The sequence below is a fragment of the Melopsittacus undulatus genome, chromosome 6, assembly GCF_012275295.1.
Source record: "Melopsittacus undulatus isolate bMelUnd1 chromosome 6, bMelUnd1.mat.Z, whole genome shotgun sequence".
In the NCBI taxonomy this organism is placed as follows: domain Eukaryota; kingdom Metazoa; phylum Chordata; class Aves; order Psittaciformes; family Psittaculidae; genus Melopsittacus; species Melopsittacus undulatus.
In genome coordinates this window covers 74,710,383-74,728,118 of record NC_047532.1, presented here as the reverse complement: position 1 = coordinate 74,728,118, position 17,736 = coordinate 74,710,383, and the positions used below count along the sequence as shown (strand labels likewise).

Sequence of the window (17,736 nt, the reverse complement as noted above, 5' to 3'; positions counted from 1 at the left end):
GCACACAGCCTCATTGGTACTCCAAGCTTCAGGAGGGTGTGAGAGTCCTCCAGCTGTGGAACGCATTCCTTACAGCCAGATGTTTTGCAGAATAAAAGCAGGGTAACAGTAAAATACAGCTAAGCAAAACCTCAGAGCAACACGTTCAGCATAAACAAAATCAGGCCACAAAGCAGCCACATGAGATGTGTTTTATGGGACTCTACACATGTTAAGTCTAAGTTTTTCAGTACAAAAAGTTCAGCTTTTCAGTCCAGTACTTAAAAGCATTTGCTATGGAAGTGTTCGAGGTAGTAGTGACTGCTAAAGCGTTTGGAGAGGGTCTGTGCTGACTTCCAGCACTGAGCACAGCCAGACTCCACCAGAAAACACAGCATGTGCCTCACTTTGGAGACAAAACCCTGCCAGGCTGTGATGCCGGATGCTGCTCCCACCAGAGCAGCACTGGGAGCACAGCCCCTCCAGGCAAAAGACCCCCAACACTTGGGGAGCCACCACAGCCAATTCCCTGATTGCTCTCAGAGCTCCCTCACACTTTCTGCAAGCAGAGCTTTAAATATTGAACTCTCCAAACATGCAGGTTCGAGCAGTTCTGCTCTTTAAAAGCCTGCTGCAGACTGAGACGGGACTAAGATGTGCCGAGACCGAGGTTTCTGGGAAGGCAACACCCTCAGTCCTCCCCTGGGACATTTGCAGCCCGGTGATGTAAAGTCAGTGGCAGCACTCGCTGCTGCCCTGTTTACATGTGCACAGATAAACCCCAAATCTAAAACACATCAAACCCCCAAATTAATCTTTTCCTTCTGCTTCCAGCTATTCCCCTTGACCCACTCCAGCAGCAGATGCCTCACAGACACAAATCAAAGCAAAACAAGTCTCTGCAGGATGATCTCTGGCGTGTGCTCGCATCCCTGCAGCCAGGACCCCGAGCGGCAGCATCCCAGGAGCACCCTTACCTCTGCTCCTCACCAGAATGGGTCCGTCGGCAGGGCTGAAGAGTGTCCCAGCCGCGGCACGGATCCGGACAGCCAGCATTCCTCCCAGCATCCCCGCCCCGCAGATGGGAGGTCGCTTCCCCAGAGCCACGGAAGAGATGCGGTCATGGCACGGAAAGAGGCGTTGGAAAGGCTGAGGGACAGGCTGCAGGATGCTCCAAGTGCTGCTGTGCTTTTAGTGCTGGGCACTCGGGAGCAGGAGCCAGTCAGGCATAATAAAGCTTTTAGGTAAGCAAACTGACTTCTAGTTATTTATTTAAACAAAAAGAACTCCTTCACCTTTAACAGTTTAAATTCAGTGCAGTTTGCTTTGCTGGCTCTCAGCTTGTCTAGCCAAACAGCCACATGGGGCTTGTATTTTATGTACTTATTCTACAGATATCTTTAAAACCAACAGCAGCTCCCAGACAGAGCAGTGCAGATCCAGATCTATTTGGCCCCGGTCCACACTGAGGGAGGATGCTGCCTGCTATTTCACAGCACAGTGGCTCCAAAAGAAACCAACAAAGTGGTCTGGATGGGGGGTAAATACTGAGTGCAGAGCTGGTCCATAACACAATTCATTGCATTACCTCAATCCTCCCTGTCTGCTCACCCTGAATCCAGGACAGACACCTGCTACTAACCAGGAGGGGACAAGCAACAGAAGCATCATGTTCTGTGTTACTGCTGATGCAACTCACAGGAGCAAAATCAGTCACCAGAAAGGTTAAACAGGATTTCCAAAGCATCATCACCCATTGCAGAAATTTCCATTCCTGTGAAACCCATCATGGTCAAACCCTCCCATAGCTGGAAGGAAAGGACATCCCTTACTAATGCATGAATTAGTGAACAGCCTGAAGAACCTGTGATCCTTCAAAAAAATTCAGAACACACAGAACCAATGGGGTCACTTTTGGTTGTTTCTCTTTAAAAGTGCTGCCAGGCAGGACAGGGAGTCAGTGCCCCGTGCCATTTCTTGCATAGCACCTGAAAATTTGGCTTCCAGCTGCAAAGTTCTAAAGAAGGTATAAAAGGAAGCCCAAGGCCCAACCCCAACACCACAACCTGACAGCTTCCTCAGGACGGTAAAAATAATGGGAACCAAAATAGACATTTTTATGCCCAGAAATGCAGCTGCAACTTAAAAGGAAAGACACTGGCTTGAAAAACACTTCTGCACTCCACTGAGGTCAGGCTGCCTGAGCATCACACAGGGCTTAGGGGAGATCGACTCTTAACTCTGCTCTGACCTTCAGCAAGAAGCTTTAGCATTATTGCAGTCCCTGGCTTCAACTGGTGACTGCATCCACCACATCCTGGGGCAAACACCAGACAGGGGGAAACTGGTTTTGGGAAGATCAGTCCCTCTGCACCTCACTCCACGTGTGAGCACGCTGCACAGTGTAAATTCTCCCTGTAAGGTTTGGGAAGTGCTGATGCTTTGGAGCTTGGCAGGTCCCTGGGAGACCGAGCCAAACCCAGCTCCCAGTCTGAGTTATGTGACTTCTGTCAATGGCAGAGCCATCGCAGCAGCAATGCATGTGTTTGGGAGAAAAAAGACAAAACTCTCCTCTCATTGTGCCTGGCATCCATGCTGCTGGGATGGAAAAGCAGCATGTGCCAGTGGCAGACACTGTGGACACCTAAAAGCCACCAGTCCATGGACCTTCACACCTCTACTTCTTTCTTTTCAGGTAGTGCATCCTACAGGGCACCATCCCCATTTCCTCTGCTGGGACAGGATCGGGCATTGCTACCCACTGCCCTCAGCACAGATCCCCAGCGGCTCCACCACCAGTCCAGCTGCCATGTGGAACGCCCATCTCCACATGTGCCAAGGCTCCGCAATAGCCAGTTTTTCCACCGCTTTCGGAGCCCTCTGCTCTGCCAAAGCTCCGAGCCCAGCCCTCCCGCTCCAACCTGCAATTACACTGAAGCCTAAAATAGCAGCTCAGCGGTGCCAGCACCACTCACGGCTGCGTCATGCCCCGAGACCAGGGTGTGGTGATGGCAGAGCCCTGCTCCCCGGCACTCCCAGCCCACTTCCTCCAGCGGGGCTGGGCACGCACCGCTCCCCGCAATTCCAAAATAGGAAGTTTTCTGGTCAAGGCAGCGCAAGCTGCGCGTTCCCCTGCCCAACAGCCTTTTAGGGAAGCACGAGGTGCTCGGGAGGGACTCTGCCCAGGTGATACCACCGAGGGAGCATGGGGATGAGGTGTGCGCGCAAGGAGGACTTGCGGCACCGGCAGGATATCTCCAGCGCATCCTTGCGCAAGGTCATGGCTCCTCCCCGGCCCCGCTGCCAAGTTTCGCTGGGAGGCCACTGACAGGTATTTGCCCTCCAGAGATTACTCAACAGCAGCGGAGGGAGCGGCTGCCACTGCCTCTGCCTTCCAGGTGATGATGGAGCAAGGGGTCAATCCAGGAGTCACCCCAACCCTCTGCCCTCACCAGGGCCCTCAGGAACAGTCCCTCTGGCAAAGCTCTAGGGGAGGAAAGGAGCACATTCAAGATCTTGCCTGCAGGAAACCTGGAGAGGGACCTTGGACAAGGGCCTGTAGGGACCTGCCAGAGGAGACTGAGATGAGCTCTTAGGCAGAAGCTCTTCCCTGGGAGGGTGCTGAGGCGCTGGCACAGGGTGCCCAGAGAAGCTGTGGCTGCCCCATCCCTGGCAGTGTTCAAGGCCAGGTTGGACACAGGGGCTTGGAGCAGCTGCTGCAGTGAAGGTGTCCCTGCCTGTGGCAGGGGTTGGAGCTGGAGGAGCTTTAAGGTCCCTTCCAACACAAACGATTACTTTCCCGCCCACTCCAACTCCTTGTTGCCAATGTCAAGAGATACCATGACAAGTCAACTAACAAAAACCATGGTGATGCACCAGTCCCTGGGTATACTACACCAGTCCCAGTGATTTCTGTGAAGGGTTTTGCCTACAGGCACCTGTAGCTCCTGCCTAAAACAAGCTGTTTGATGGGATATAGCCGGTTCCACTGGAGAAGACAGGTGCAAAAGAATAACCAGCTGAAAGAGAAGCCAGGTAATCTAAATAGTCTGCTCCATCATGAGGATGACTCCACACTTTGAGCAAGGGCTCTAGAGAGCAAAGCTGAGTGGCCATCCACTGTGGCTGGGATCAGTGATCATTTGCCATGTGCCAGACACTCTCCTCCTCCGGTTCTGTCCACATCCACTTTCAAAGAGGATTTAATGAAGTTATGCACAGATGGACAGTAGCACCCTCCCCTGTGCTCTGTGACACAAACTCAGGCTCTGTGCACTTCTTGCCTTCACCTTCAGCTGCAACCAACTGCAGAGAACATTGCCCCAATGTAAACAGCTCTGGAAGGATTTGACAAGTGAGGAGCAAGCATTTGGCCTCAATTCCTCAATTTATCAGTCTTTTTAAAGCAAAAAAACCACCAACCCATCTTTGCTAATTTCCCCCCTAAAAGCTTCCTGAGCTGCTCTTTCAGTGAGGCTGTCATCAGGAAGAAAGCAAGACATCCATCAGCCTCATGCTTATTTAATAAAATCCTCGCATATGCAGCAGGGATGGAAAGTTCGCCTTGATTGAAAACACGCTTGCAAACCAGAGGAGGATTCTGCAGTGCAAAACAGGTCCAAGGCCTTCCCTTGCGCTCCAGCTTAGCGGTGAACAGTGTGGCTATGGGCAGTGTTGAGCAGGGAGCCCTGCAGCCACCAAGGAAGCCAGCGGGCATGGCCAGAACACCCTGCAAAGGACATCTCATGCCTTGGTATTTCAGAAGGAAATCAGAGGCTCCACTGATGTCAGCTCCAGGAAATGAGCCACAGGCAGATGATGCCGGAAGCGGCTTTATATTTAGTACTGAGTCACCCAGCTGATTGAATTCAAAAGACACAAAAGGTGGGTGTGGAGAGGGGCAACGTGGAGGAAAAATGAACAAGTTATTCCCTTGAAACCATGAGCAAGAGGGACTGTGCTGTGGGGTGGCGTTTTCCATCAAGGAATAGAGAATCTCAGGCGGACTTGGGATCCCTTCCCACACTTTCACTGGAAAACAAGTGTCCAGATGTGCTGCACTGCCCAGGGCCAAGCCAAAGATGCTGCTGGCTTTGGGTACCGCTGGGATCTGCTCCAGTCCATCCTATTGGCAGGTCTCAGGTCTCAGCAGGGCACCAGCACTTCTGGGGCACTTTGTCATCCTTTCTGCTATGTCTTTGGTGAGACAAAGAGGCCTCTGGGAGGAGCTTGGAGCTGAAAATATCTTTAATCCAGTTTTGCTGCTCCATCTGAATCACCGGGAAGTGCACCTTGCACCTATCACATTCCATAGAGAAAACTTTCCTTTGGGGTGATGACAGCAGCATGAAGTGAAGACTGATGAAGATAGAAGCACACATAGAGCAGCTGCCCCAGGTAGGGCTGGCATCACAGCAGGCTGCCATCAAAAGGCCACCGCATCCCTCTCCATTCTCCTCCTCAGCATTCCAGCCCAGTTTGGGGCCAAACAGACATCAGCACAGGGAAGGAGGGGCAGAGCATGGCACCCCAGTTAGACCAGCTCAATCACATCACAAAGCTGGCCACTGGAGAAAGGGTGGTACTGGACTGGTGGGAGGGTTGCACAAGCACAAACATACTATTCCATCTTCCACTTCAACTGCCAAGTCTATCCACCAGCCAAACTAGTCATAAGATTGGGTTTTGGTGTCTCCTAAAACTTCCCTTTTTCTGCATGTCAAAAGACCTTAGTGCAAAGAACTACATTCCTATTAAATTGCAGTTTCTGCAACTGAATCTATACATTCCATGAGGATGCAGTTCACAGGGATGCTTTACACATCTCAGATGTAAACATGTCGAAACTGGATGTTGCCAGAAAACAAATCAGAACAGCTTCTCTGTGCAGAGATCTTGGGCAATCAGTCACTTGTGTTCTGCAGCAGTGCAGTTCTAGGATAAAACACTATTTTCTTGAGTAGTGACTTCAGGTGGATTGTCATCTAGAGCATCTTCTCCAGGTGCGCAGGGGACTGCCTGAGCCATGTCCAGGTCTAGTTACTCAGAGAAGCTGTGCCTGCCCCATTCCTGGCAGTGTTCAAGGCCAGGTTGGACACAGGGGCTTGGAGCAAGCTGCTCTAGTGGAAGGTGTCCCTGCCCATGGCAGGGGTTGGAGCTGGAGGAGCTTTAAGGTCCCTTCAACCCAAACCAGGCTGGGGTTGGATGGTTCATCCACACACACAAACGGGTTAGAACACTGCTGTCACAGCCTGCTCCTACCAGCAAATAGATATTTAGCCAACTGTTGACCACTGTGCAGACCAAACTGCTGCAAACCACTCCTGACTGGTGGGGCGGCTGTGGGACACTGCCACTGGGTGGCTCTTCAGCCCCACATAACTCATCTGCAGGTCACTTCCCACTATCAGGAAGTGGTTTGGTGCTGGGGAATCAAGGCAAAGCTGGTGGAGTCACAGACCAACAGTGGCAGCATCCCATACACCCAACCCAGCCTAGGAGGACCTTTGGGGAGTCACTGGTATCTCACTGGAACATCCTGCAGATGCTGGAGGTAGAATATTTCAGCACGTGGCTCATCACGTTATGCAAGTGGGCCTAGAAGTTCAGCTGTGCTGAACTAGTCCAGAATCTCATCCCAAGGGACCTTGAAGCTTTTCCTGGTATTTAGCTCATGCCTGCATGTTTGCTTTCTCCCTTAATGGCTCTTTTTGTCTCAGATGCCAGCAGAAATCTTCTGTAGGACTGAAGTCACTGGGATGTTCCAGAGCACTGAAAACCACTTCTGTTCAGAACAGTGGGGATATTGGAACTTTCTACTTCTATGGGTCTTTTTCTTGACTTTTTTTGAAGAGGTAGGGGAGGACAGGGACATAAAACAGGAAACCTGGAGAGTGGCTTTGGACAAGGGCCTGTAGGGACAGGCCAAGGGGAATGGCTTTAAGCTGCCAGAACAGGGGAGACTGAGATGAGCTCTTAGGCAGAAGCTCTTCCCTGTGAGGGTGCTGAGGCGCTGGCACAGGGTGCCCAGAGAAGCTGTGGCTGCCCCATCCCTGGCAGTGTTCAAGGCCAGGTTGGACACAGGTGCTTGGAGCAGCTGCTGCAGTGGAAGGTGTCCCTGCCCGTGGCAAGGGTTGGGGCTGGATGAGCTTTAAGGTCCCTTCCAGCCCAAACCAGGCTGCGATGGATGTGCTGGGAAGGAAAGCTCAGGAGCTCCCTTTTTGGATGTGTACAGAGGTGATGTGGAGCTGGACCGCCACTCACACACACACTGCAGCCATCATCCACAGCCTTCAGGTCCCCAGAGCTCAATCTTCCCCACACAGCTCATTACACTGTTAATTATAAGCTATCTCCCATTTTCCAGCCCATAAAAACCAGCTATTAGCAGCAAACTGACGTTTATGCTGTGAAGCCAGTCTTTGCTCTGCCTGAAGGTTTCTTAAACTCAGGTTTGCTGCTGCTGCAGAGTGTAGTGCTTTGTGGATGAGTATTTAAAGAATAAGCTATAATAAAAAGCCAACACACAGAACTCATCCTACAAAATAAAACCAAAAACCAAACACAAACATTTACAGATCCTACATAAAGCCAAGCCTAAGCAAGGTATGTTATTTGACAGATGGCCCAAAGCAACTTGGCAGCTCAGGTAGGAGGGGAAGATCTATAGCTGGAAGCAATAGCACCACTGCGTACAACGTGGTACACCAAAGAGGTCCAAATGCTGATCAGGAGCAGCAGACACGAGCATTACACGTGATAGAAAAAAGAAAGTGCAATACCTCACTGTGTGCCAAGTTGATATCAACCCAATGCACAAAGCTTTAATTGCTCAAGTCAATTATTGACCAGTCCTGGTGGTAAAGGCCCATGTGTATCACGGGGTTTCAAGGCCATTAGAACAGACCTCTTTATATACACCTCCAGGGAGCAAAGGGACCAACTAAAACAACCCTATATAGCCTACACAAAGGGTATATACCCTCAAAGAGTGAGGCATGGAAGGAGGCATAAAAGGTCTTGCCATTAGCAACAATCTAACTAAAGCAGGCTGGATGTTGCCATAACCACCCATCCAGGAGAGCTACGGTAACATCCAGGAGCTTCTTACCTCAGCAGGAACAACGTCAGTTCAAGGTTTCAACCAGTCTGACTGTGCTGTCTTTGCTTGAGCATTTGGTTTGTATAAAAGAGTGGCAAGAGCCCAGCTGGAAATGAGATCAACGAGAACATTACAAAGGGGTGGGCAACAAGGGCAGGATCACACTGGAACCTCCCATCCGTGTCCCCAAGGAAAGCTTAGTCCTAATCCCAGCCAAAGAGTGCAGAAAGGAGCAGGCTAAAGTTTAGGGCAGACATTAAGGCCACTGCTGAAAACATTTTTAGTGCAGCTTCCCTTTTCTCCCTATGAAAAGGTGAATTCCACTGAAGTCAGGATTCAGAAACCTACTTATTACTTACTAAGAAACACGAAGAAGTCTGCAAATGTATTTCCATTTGTTCCCTGTTAATCTCCTTCAAAGTGCTGCTGTCCCAAAACAGGTCTTAAAAGCAGGGGCCTGTGTTTGCCTGCACAATACCCATCATAACTGTACCCAGGATAACTTCAGATACACCCACAACACCCTACGGAGTCCCTAAAATAAGGTCCTCATCCATTCATGGAGGCAAATCATGTTGTGCAGAATTCAGGAAGAAAAAGCTTAATTGCAATTGTTTTGGAACTCGCTTCCTTTATTTCTGTGGCCAGCTGGAGACAAGTCCCTTGTTTTATGCTGGGTCAAGGAAACGTTTAACTAGAGGATTTATATAGCATATCTATATATATATGTGTGTGTGTATATATCACCACAGCACTGCAGGTGCTCGGCAGTTATAGCTGAAAGCAAACATTGTTTAAACCCAAGGAAAACAGCATCAGGCTGGAGTACAAGCAGTTCATCAGTGTCCTGCTGCAGAGGCTCGGATGCAGGAGAGCATCCAAGCCTGTCCCTCAGTTGAGACAGCAACCTGGAATCTCAAAACCACAGCCCTGCTCCAAACCCAAACAACGCTCCATAACCCCTTCCCGGCTGATGAGCAGGAAGGAGCTGGAGACTGCGACGGCAGTGTAAACAAGGAGCTGGGATTTGTGATCCTTCAGGCATTGTTTAACAGCTGAAGCACTGCTTCCCAAAATACCAATGCCACTTATGGGGATGGGGAGCTGGAGGTCGAGTTTCCACTCGATTGGCACTGTTCTGGACACACAGAGAGCTCTGGTGCAGGGGTTCAGGGACATCAACTGCAAGAACATGTGGGACCTCAGCCAGCATCCCTATCCTTCTCTGCAGGACACAGTCACAAGGAGCAAGTTCAGTGCCATTGCTTGTGACAGCAGAGCAGGGTGTTTCTACCTTGTAGCAATGGAAAGACATTGGGAGAAGCAGATCAGCAACTCCCCTCTCTAAGAGAGACACTGGCAGTGCTCAAGGCCAGGTTGGACACAGGGGCTTGGAGCAAGCTGCTCCAGTGGAAGGTGTCCCTGCCCATGGCAGGGGTTGGAGCTGGAGGAGCTTTAAGCTCCCTTCCAACACAAATCTGGCATTATGACCCCTCCTGCAGAACACTGTGTCTTCCTGGATCACAGCCTCCTGTTGGAAACCCCACACAAGCCAGTAGCACTTCTGGAGTTATTCAGCCTGTCTCATCTCTCAAAGTAACCAATTTTCTTCTTTATGGGTTTTTTTTTTCCCCTAGATTGGTGTTTTGCAGGATTTTGCTTGTGCTGCCCTGAGCTGCAGTGGGCAGCAGCCCCCAGTGCCTTGTTTAAATCCATTTATACCTTTTTAAAGAGCAGCCCAGACAGCATTTTTTAAGGAAAATCCAGTTTCCTCGAGCAAAGCCCTGTCTGCAGTAAAGCCGTAAGTGCAGGAGTCAGATTTTCCACTGTAAGAATTTAAAATCTGAACAAATAGCCCCTTGACTTGCAGCTAAAGTAAAAACATGCAACCAAGTTAGACAAAGGCTGAAGGCTCTGTCCACAGGCTTTGAGAGATACAAAACCCTTCTAGAGCCAGTTTCATCACTGTCTACAAAGGTTTTACAAGGGAGGCAATATTTCACATCAAGTTTATGTTACAGCCTAGTCTGGGAGAACCAGAACAGGCCAAAGCAGAGTCTAAAAAAAACAAGGAGAAAAAGGCATTTCAGGAAGATATTTGATCACCAAGGTCACATAAAGCATTCCAGGCCTGCAGAGCACACGAGGCATCAACAGTCACAGAACAGCAGCTCCCTGCCTCCTCCCTTGCACTCCCCTGCTCATTCAGACCCAGCCCTAAGGACCCACGGAGGCTTATGGCTAAGCCGGTGGCTTCAGTTCTAGGCAGCACCTCCCTCCCATCCAGCCAACTCTCTCCACTAACAAGGATGCACCCAAGGGCTCTTTCCAGGCCACTGGACTACAGAGCCTGGGGTGCACTTTTCAACTACTACAGGTCCTACAAGCAGCATGGCTAAAGCTTTACTCAATGTCTACAACAACCACGTGGCTGACAGTCAGGCACCTGGCTCTACACCTCCCTGACACCGGTCACTGCAGCACTGCTGGATGGATGAGCAGCAAATACATTTTCTGAGGTATTATATAGCCGAAGGGCTTCCTGTGGCCACCAGAGCCCCAGATCCACCAAGACGTGAATGTGCTGTGTGCAGCTTTCAGCCTGCCCTGAAGAAAGGCTATTTTTAATCCAAGCCTACGTAGGGTGGAGTTGTCTCCAACCAGGCCAAAAAGCCACTGTAAGCCACAAGACCAACGTCTGGCAACCTTTGCTTGCAGGCTGATGTCTGCTCTATTTTGGGGATGGGAAGAATTTAGAATAAAGAGAGATATAAATTAAAAACAAAAGAGGCTGTGAAAAGTGAATAGAGGGAAGGGCCAGAATTATCCTGGGTATTTTGGTCTAAAGAACAGGGCTCTGAGAACACAAATCAGAATGACTTTATTTTCCATTTCCTACAGCCATTTATAAAGTATCATTTATACCCTGCACCAACAAGAACACAGCCCCAGTATATTGCACAAAGAGCCAACCTGCAGCTCCTTGCACAGCATGAAACCCGTGGGAGGGTGAGACAGGAAAACGGTCACCAGCCACGGACAGACCACCACAAGGTTTTCTCAGACACCAGTCCAACAGCTGCTGGGACACTTGGCTGCTTTGTGATGTTGGGACTACAAATAAAGGCAGAGCAGAGCCACCAAAGTGACCTGAGGATTGGCCAACAAGAGAAGTTTTGCTTATTTAGGTTTATGGCCACCAGCCCACTGAGAGCACAAATGTTCTGTATGCTCTCAGCCCCCAGATGAATCCAAGATCTCTTACCTTGACATCCTAGTAGGTTTTATTTGTTACGGGCACTGCCTCAACTTGGCATTCAAGCCAATCCAACACAGCCATTTACTTCACCCTTTTAGCCCCACCTTCCTTGCACTACATACATGGGTCATTTGTCTAAAAGAGGGTATGTCGAGCTTCTCTCACCACCTTCAGATGCCACTTTACCATCCGTCCATCCATAAACTGTGAAACACTCACACAGGCATCAGCGGCTCTGGATCTCCTTCTTCACTTGACCAGGGCTGGATTATTACCCCCACTACAGAAGTCTGCAATTAGTTGTTGACAAAACAAGCACTGGGCTAAGTAGAGGACCAGCAATGATGAACCTGAAGCACAGCTGTCATTTCAGTTATGGACTTCATAGAATCCCAGCCTGATTTGGGTTGGAAGGGAACTTAAAGCTCATTCAGTTCCAGCCCCCTGCCACAGGGAGGGACAACTTCCACTACACCAAGTAGCTCAAAGCAACACTGTGGAGTTCAACCCAAATTTTATAAGCACAGCAGCAAGACTGGATGCTAAGTGCCTCTTAATATAAATGCTTGTGTGCAACATCACTTCTTCCTTCCTTGTTCCACCTTTAAGTGACAGCACCAACTACGTGCTCTCTCACTTCCATCACTAAGGGCTGTATGTGATGGGGAGAGCAGTGAATAAGGCAGCAAACGCTGTTTTCAGCTTTAAAAAGAAAAACCATACCAAAACAAAAAAGCTTACTTCAAGACATGACAGATTAGGCCTCCTGCAGAGACACTACACCTTAGCTTCTTTTGAAGATCACACTAACAGTCTCTCTTCCCAGCCCTGTAGCAGGGACTCCCAGCAGCATCTGTGACCTGTCACTCTTTTACAGGAACAAAAACCTACTGAAGAGGCAGGAGAAACAGCTGTGAGCATTTCAGAGAAGGAAATGAGACAAGGAGACTGGTTAGAAGCATGTGGCCCATATGGATTGACATGAGCAATAGGCAGCACTCCTAACCAGAGCTTCCCATTTCAGACACTCATCCCGCTCCCCACATCCTCAGCTGCCTGTCAAACCAACCATCCTTTCATGTCCTCCATACCAATTCCCTAATGGCAGCTGTACACAGGCTGGATCCCAGCCTGGTTTGGATTAGGAGGGACCTTAAAGCTCCTCCAGCTCCAACCCCTGCCATGGGCAGGGACACCTTCCACTGCAGCAGCTGCTCCAAGCCCCTGTGTCCAACCTGGCCTTGAACACTGCCAGGGATGGGGCAGCCACAGCTTCTCTGGGCACCCTGTGCCAGCACCTCAGCACCCTCACAGGGAAGAGCTTCTGCCTAAGAGCTCATCTCAGTCTCCCCTGTTCTGGCAGCTTAAAGCCATTCCCCTTGGCCTGTCCCTACAGGCCCTTGTCCTCTCCCTACAGGCCCTTGTCCCAAGCCCCTCTTCAGGTTTCCTGCAGCCCCTTTAGGCACTGGAGCTGCTCTCAGGTCTCCCCTTCAGGAGCCTTCTCTTCTCCAGGCTGACCCAGCCCAGCTCTCTCACCCCTTCGTTATAGGGAGCAGGGTGCTGCTCTTTGTGCTGCTGGCAGATCACACAGGGAACACCAACACCTTGGGGAAGGAATTCTACACCCAACCTAGCCCTTCACTCAGGAAAGGGATCTGCAAGAATCAAGAGACTCCTCACAGGCTTCAAGAGAATCTTGCAGCACAGAACATGATGGAGAGGTGTTACTGAAGTCTCTACTTCAGAAAAACCTGACCTAGAGGCAGGAAGAACATCCAGGAAACCTGAGCCAGGACAAACAGGACAAGCCTGATCCATCACCTACACCTTCAGAACTGAAGAACACGAAGTAGGCAGCTGTTAAGGCTGAAGCTGTACTAAATACTCCTGTGTATAAGCACCACCCATCCCATACTCCCTCCCAGCACAGACCACCCTGGGGATACCCACTTCCAGCTCCCTGCCATCCAATAAATCCAAGAGAGACAGTACACCCATAAGAACACTCAAACCTGAGCATGTGGAGCAGGGGACACAACAGGAGCACATTCACAGCCAGCAGTCACACAGCTGAAAGCAATGCAGCCACCAAGTCACTGCCAGCTGAGCTCCAGCATGGCCGGTTAGCATCACCCCACCCAGAGCCCAGGCTTTAGACCATCACTCAGCTGTCTTCAACTCACCTTTTACTCTTCCCACCTCGTCACCTACCAGCAGCAAGAGCAGCAGGTACCTCCAGGCTGGAAAAGGACTGCAGTGGTGCAAGCAGGGAAAGCTGACTCTGTGTCAGAGCCAGAATGGTCATAGGGGAAACAGTCTTTACATGCACCCACCCCACAGCCAAGACCTACTCACTAGAACCACAGCCACTGCTGTTTGTGCAATAACCCAATTCCCAACAGGAATGTATGTGTAAAGACATCAACAGATGCCTATCAAAGGGGTTGGGGTCCAGGGGCAGGAAAGAGCAAGGTGATATCGTGCCATTCATTACAGTAAACCAACAAATACCAATTTAATGCAACCTTGCATCACCCTCATTACAAGAGTTGGTCTCAGTTTTGCAATGCACCTGAAATGAAAAGCTACTCAGGAATGTTTTGCTCTGCATGCACATTAGTTGTACAGTTAAGTACCAAACATCACCTTTCACACAGATCTCGTGGTAGAAGTCTCTGGAGTGATGTCGTTATCAACTTGCATTATTCCATGAGCTCAGTATCCCAGACTCCATACACAGGACACTTAATGCATGATAGCATTTAATTCAGAAGTGCTGGCTATTCGCAGGTCAGTTCATAGTTAAAAACCATTAACACATCATATTGTGGCTATTCTCGATGTGACAGGAAATTACTCGGTAGCAACTAATACATTAAAAATGAATGTCTGGTCTTGCCCCTCACAGGTTGATGCTGCTCAGTCACATGTTTGTACAGCTGAGAGGCGAGAAGCTGCTTTTAAATGCTGAATCGCTGCTCTGACATAGGCGGGGGCACAAGTAATGTTCAAAACACCAGCTTTATACCATGTTTCTTTTGCTGCTTATTGCTACATTGGAGCACAGGATACAAACCATGTTGCAGCCTTAAATGTCACCCAAGGGACACCCTGCAAACTGCACAGAGACACTGTAAGCTGACATCTCTTGCACCTCCTTCTCCATATTTGCTTGGTAGATGGGCCATGCCCCTGCACAGGGTTCACCTGCCTCCCAACACACAGGTCTAGAGCCACAGGGCACCACTGGAGCCATAGGAAACTCATGCTGGAATAATGCAGAATGGCCAGACACAGCTGTGCCATCACTGCCACAGATAGTTCACGGGCAAGAAAATCAAGCCAATAGACCTGTATGTGAGGTAGGAGACAAGATTCTTGTTCACAGCACTCAGCACTATAGGAAGAGATGCAAAACGTTGTAAATTAAACCAAACAACCCACACACTTTGCCACCCGTGATTTAATGCTACGTAAAATAGGATACCAAGAACATAGGGTGTACTTGAGCAACAACACCAGATAAACTACTAGCACCTGAAATATCACCACCACAACAACCTCAAGTGCTAAATGAAGCTCTTGTAAGCAATCAAGTGTACTTACTATGATCACTACCATTTACTTTGGTAAGGAAGTGGATTCAAATATCTCTATAGAAAGATGATGGGCACACACTCCTGAAGCTCACTGCTAATTGTGAAGAAAAGATCACACAAAAGTGCAGCTCCTGCAGTGATGGCCCCACCAGCAGAGCACTTGCAGATTTACTACCCGAAAGAGACAGTATGAAGTTCACTTATAAAGCTGTTCACAAGGCACTTGGATCACTCACATCACTGGCAGCTGCTTAAATTAGATTACTGAATTACTGTCCCCAACACCCTTCTCACTCTACCGTTGAGCTGCACTCCCATCTGCTTCCTGCTCCTTCCTCTCCTCCAAAGCCAGTGAAGTTGCTGCACTAGAGGCAAGCGAACACAGGAAGGAGTTACCAGAAGATCCTGCCTGAGTGGATTCAGCAGCAAACCCATTTCACAAGGCTGCAATTCCTTCACTCACCATCTTAATCTCACAACAATTGAAACCCGGAGCTGAGGAGTCAGTAAGGGAGCCGCAGGGGAAGGAGTTCCTCTGCATTTATCCGAGATCGGAGCATCCATCAGCCAAATACCTAATGAAGTCAAAGACCTACTGAAGTCATCAGTCCCCAGACCCCTCCCTACTGTGAAGCTAACCTAGCCAAAACCGGTAAATAGGTTTCTGGAGTTCTGGGCATTCTTTAATCTAGGGAGATGTTTGCCTACTTTATAGGAGGAGAAACTTGGTCACACCAGCTTTGATAAGAGAACAAAGACCCTGGTTAAGCATAATGCTTTATAGCTAGCACTGAATCACTAAGTTTAATAATCACATTATGATCTCTTAACCCAGACAAAGAATGAGTAATTCTGCTTTCCCAAGCAGAGAATTCCTGCAGAGGAGCTTGGTTACAACCAAGCAACATCCTCAAATTGTTCAAGTTTTGGCAAGATGGAAGGGCTGTGATAACAGCCATGGCTCAGAAAGGGCTCTCTTAGGAAATCATGTTAGAACACACTTCTTTTTGTTTGGAGTTCCAAAACAAACCAGCAGAGCTGGAATTTAAGCTCTCTATGTCCACACACAACCCCCCCCCCCCCCCCCCCCCAGAAGCCAGCAAACACCCCCGGGGCAGAAATCAGCTGCACAATATTGCACCCAGGGGACTCCTGTCCCTAATCACCCCCTACTCCCCCCAGATCACTGCTCTCCACTGACAAACTCCCAGCAGCTCCCCTTTGCACAAGGTTTCTTTTCAAAGCAGATTGGATTTCCAGCCGCCGTTATGCACAGCACTACCACATGTTGATCCCTGCAACTACTCCCTCTTTATAGCCAGGTTCCAGCTGTTGTCTTTAAAGTTACCCGAACAAGTTCCCCGGCATTAAGGAGTTTTTCTTCTCGGGTTACCAGGCTCACTGGAGAAGTCACAAGTGTTATTGGGTGGAACAATAGTCCCAAGTTGTCATGCAAAAGCAATTTACCCGAGATATCTATTATCTTTTATAGTCTCTTCTGCAGACCGACTAAAAACAGGAAGCCCAGCTCTCGTGTGCACTCGCATTCCACTGGGATTGTGTAACAGCAGTAACAACCCCGGAGGCTGATTCAAAGGCATTTGCTCGGAGCTATACCAACAGCTCTCCTCAACAGACATAAATGAGTTCAGGGGATGCCCTGCTCGGAGGTATGGATGCTATTACAGAGAAAATACATGCAGCCCGGCCCAGGAAAGCATTAACTGGAGGCGAGATTCCCATCCGCGTGTCCCGCCGCTACTTCCACTTGGATAGAAACTTCCAACTGGAGCACGGTAGTGCCTGCAGAGCTGGTGAGCACAGGGGCTTGTCACTAGCCGTTAGAACCCTTACAGCCCGCGCCGCCCAGCCTTCCCTATGCAGAGGAAACCCAAAGCTCCTGACAGACTCCCTGCTCTTCCCCTTCCCTTCGCAGGCTCCCAACAAGAAGCCATTGTTCGGGGGAGCGGGGTGACACTTCCTCTCCCAGTCCCAACTAGAGATGTATAAAAATAAACCCACGCAGTTGTCCCTCCGCTTCACTTCGCTCCACTTCAACCGGAGCAGGAGCCGGCTCCGATTCCCGCATGGTTTGTGCCCTTTGGGAACACCATCCGCACAACACGCACAAGTTGGACGCGAACGGAGCGCTGCTTCCAGCACCGCTCAGCAGCACCCGCAGCTCGCTCCGCCTCGCACAGACCCCAAGCCTGGCACACCTCGGGGCTCCGCGCCCCGCTCCAGACCCGCACTCGCGCCAAGTTTTCGCGGGAAGGAGCCAGACAAACGCCGTTCACCGCCGCGGGAGCGCGCCCCGCGGACACGCACCCCGCGTCCCGGCGGGCACCGCTGCGCACTGGGCTCCGCGCCCGCCCCACCGCCTCTTTGTCCCGGGACACGCCGGGCAAGGAGCGAAGCCGGGACCCCCCCCACCCCACACACACATCCCACCACCAGGATGCTCCGCCCGGGCCGGCCCCGCTGGAGACCCCGGGAACTCACCGCGAGTGGCGCTGGAGCAGCTCCGAGGCGCACGCACCGCCAGTGCCGAACCGAACCGAGCCGAGCCCCAGCCCCGCTGCCCGGGCTCCGTGCTCCCCAGCCCCGCCTCTCCAACCGGATTGGCCACGCTCTTGCCCATCCCGGCGTCCCCGCGCGGTGATTCGCCTAACGTAGAGCCAATCAGGGCGGGGAGGAGCTGAGCCGCAGTCAGGGCGCGCCTCCGGCCCCGTTCCTCGTGTCCTGCACTGCTCATCCCTGCCGTGCGTGCAGCGCTCCTGCAGGCGCGCACCCCTGCT

General features: G+C 50.5%; 1 protein-coding gene across 4 annotated transcripts in view; it reads right to left on the bottom strand.

Moving 5' to 3' along the window:
* The window catches only part of PLS3 (plastin 3), a 46,460-nt gene extending 28,924 nt beyond the window's left edge, over positions 1–17,536 (bottom strand). The window contains exons 1-2 of one of the 4 annotated variants that reach the window (XM_034063450.1): positions 17,441–17,520; positions 15,238–15,303 (exon numbers count right to left, since the gene is read on the bottom strand). The gene's annotated coding sequence lies outside the window, so the exon portion shown is untranslated. Of the gene's footprint in view, positions 1–956; positions 1,085–13,550; positions 13,663–15,237; positions 15,304–17,440 lie in introns of those variants that run through there. The other 3 variants (XM_034063448.1, XM_034063449.1, XM_034063447.1) reach the window with 3 other exon arrangements.
* Between the last annotated feature and the right edge of the window lie 200 nt (positions 17,537–17,736).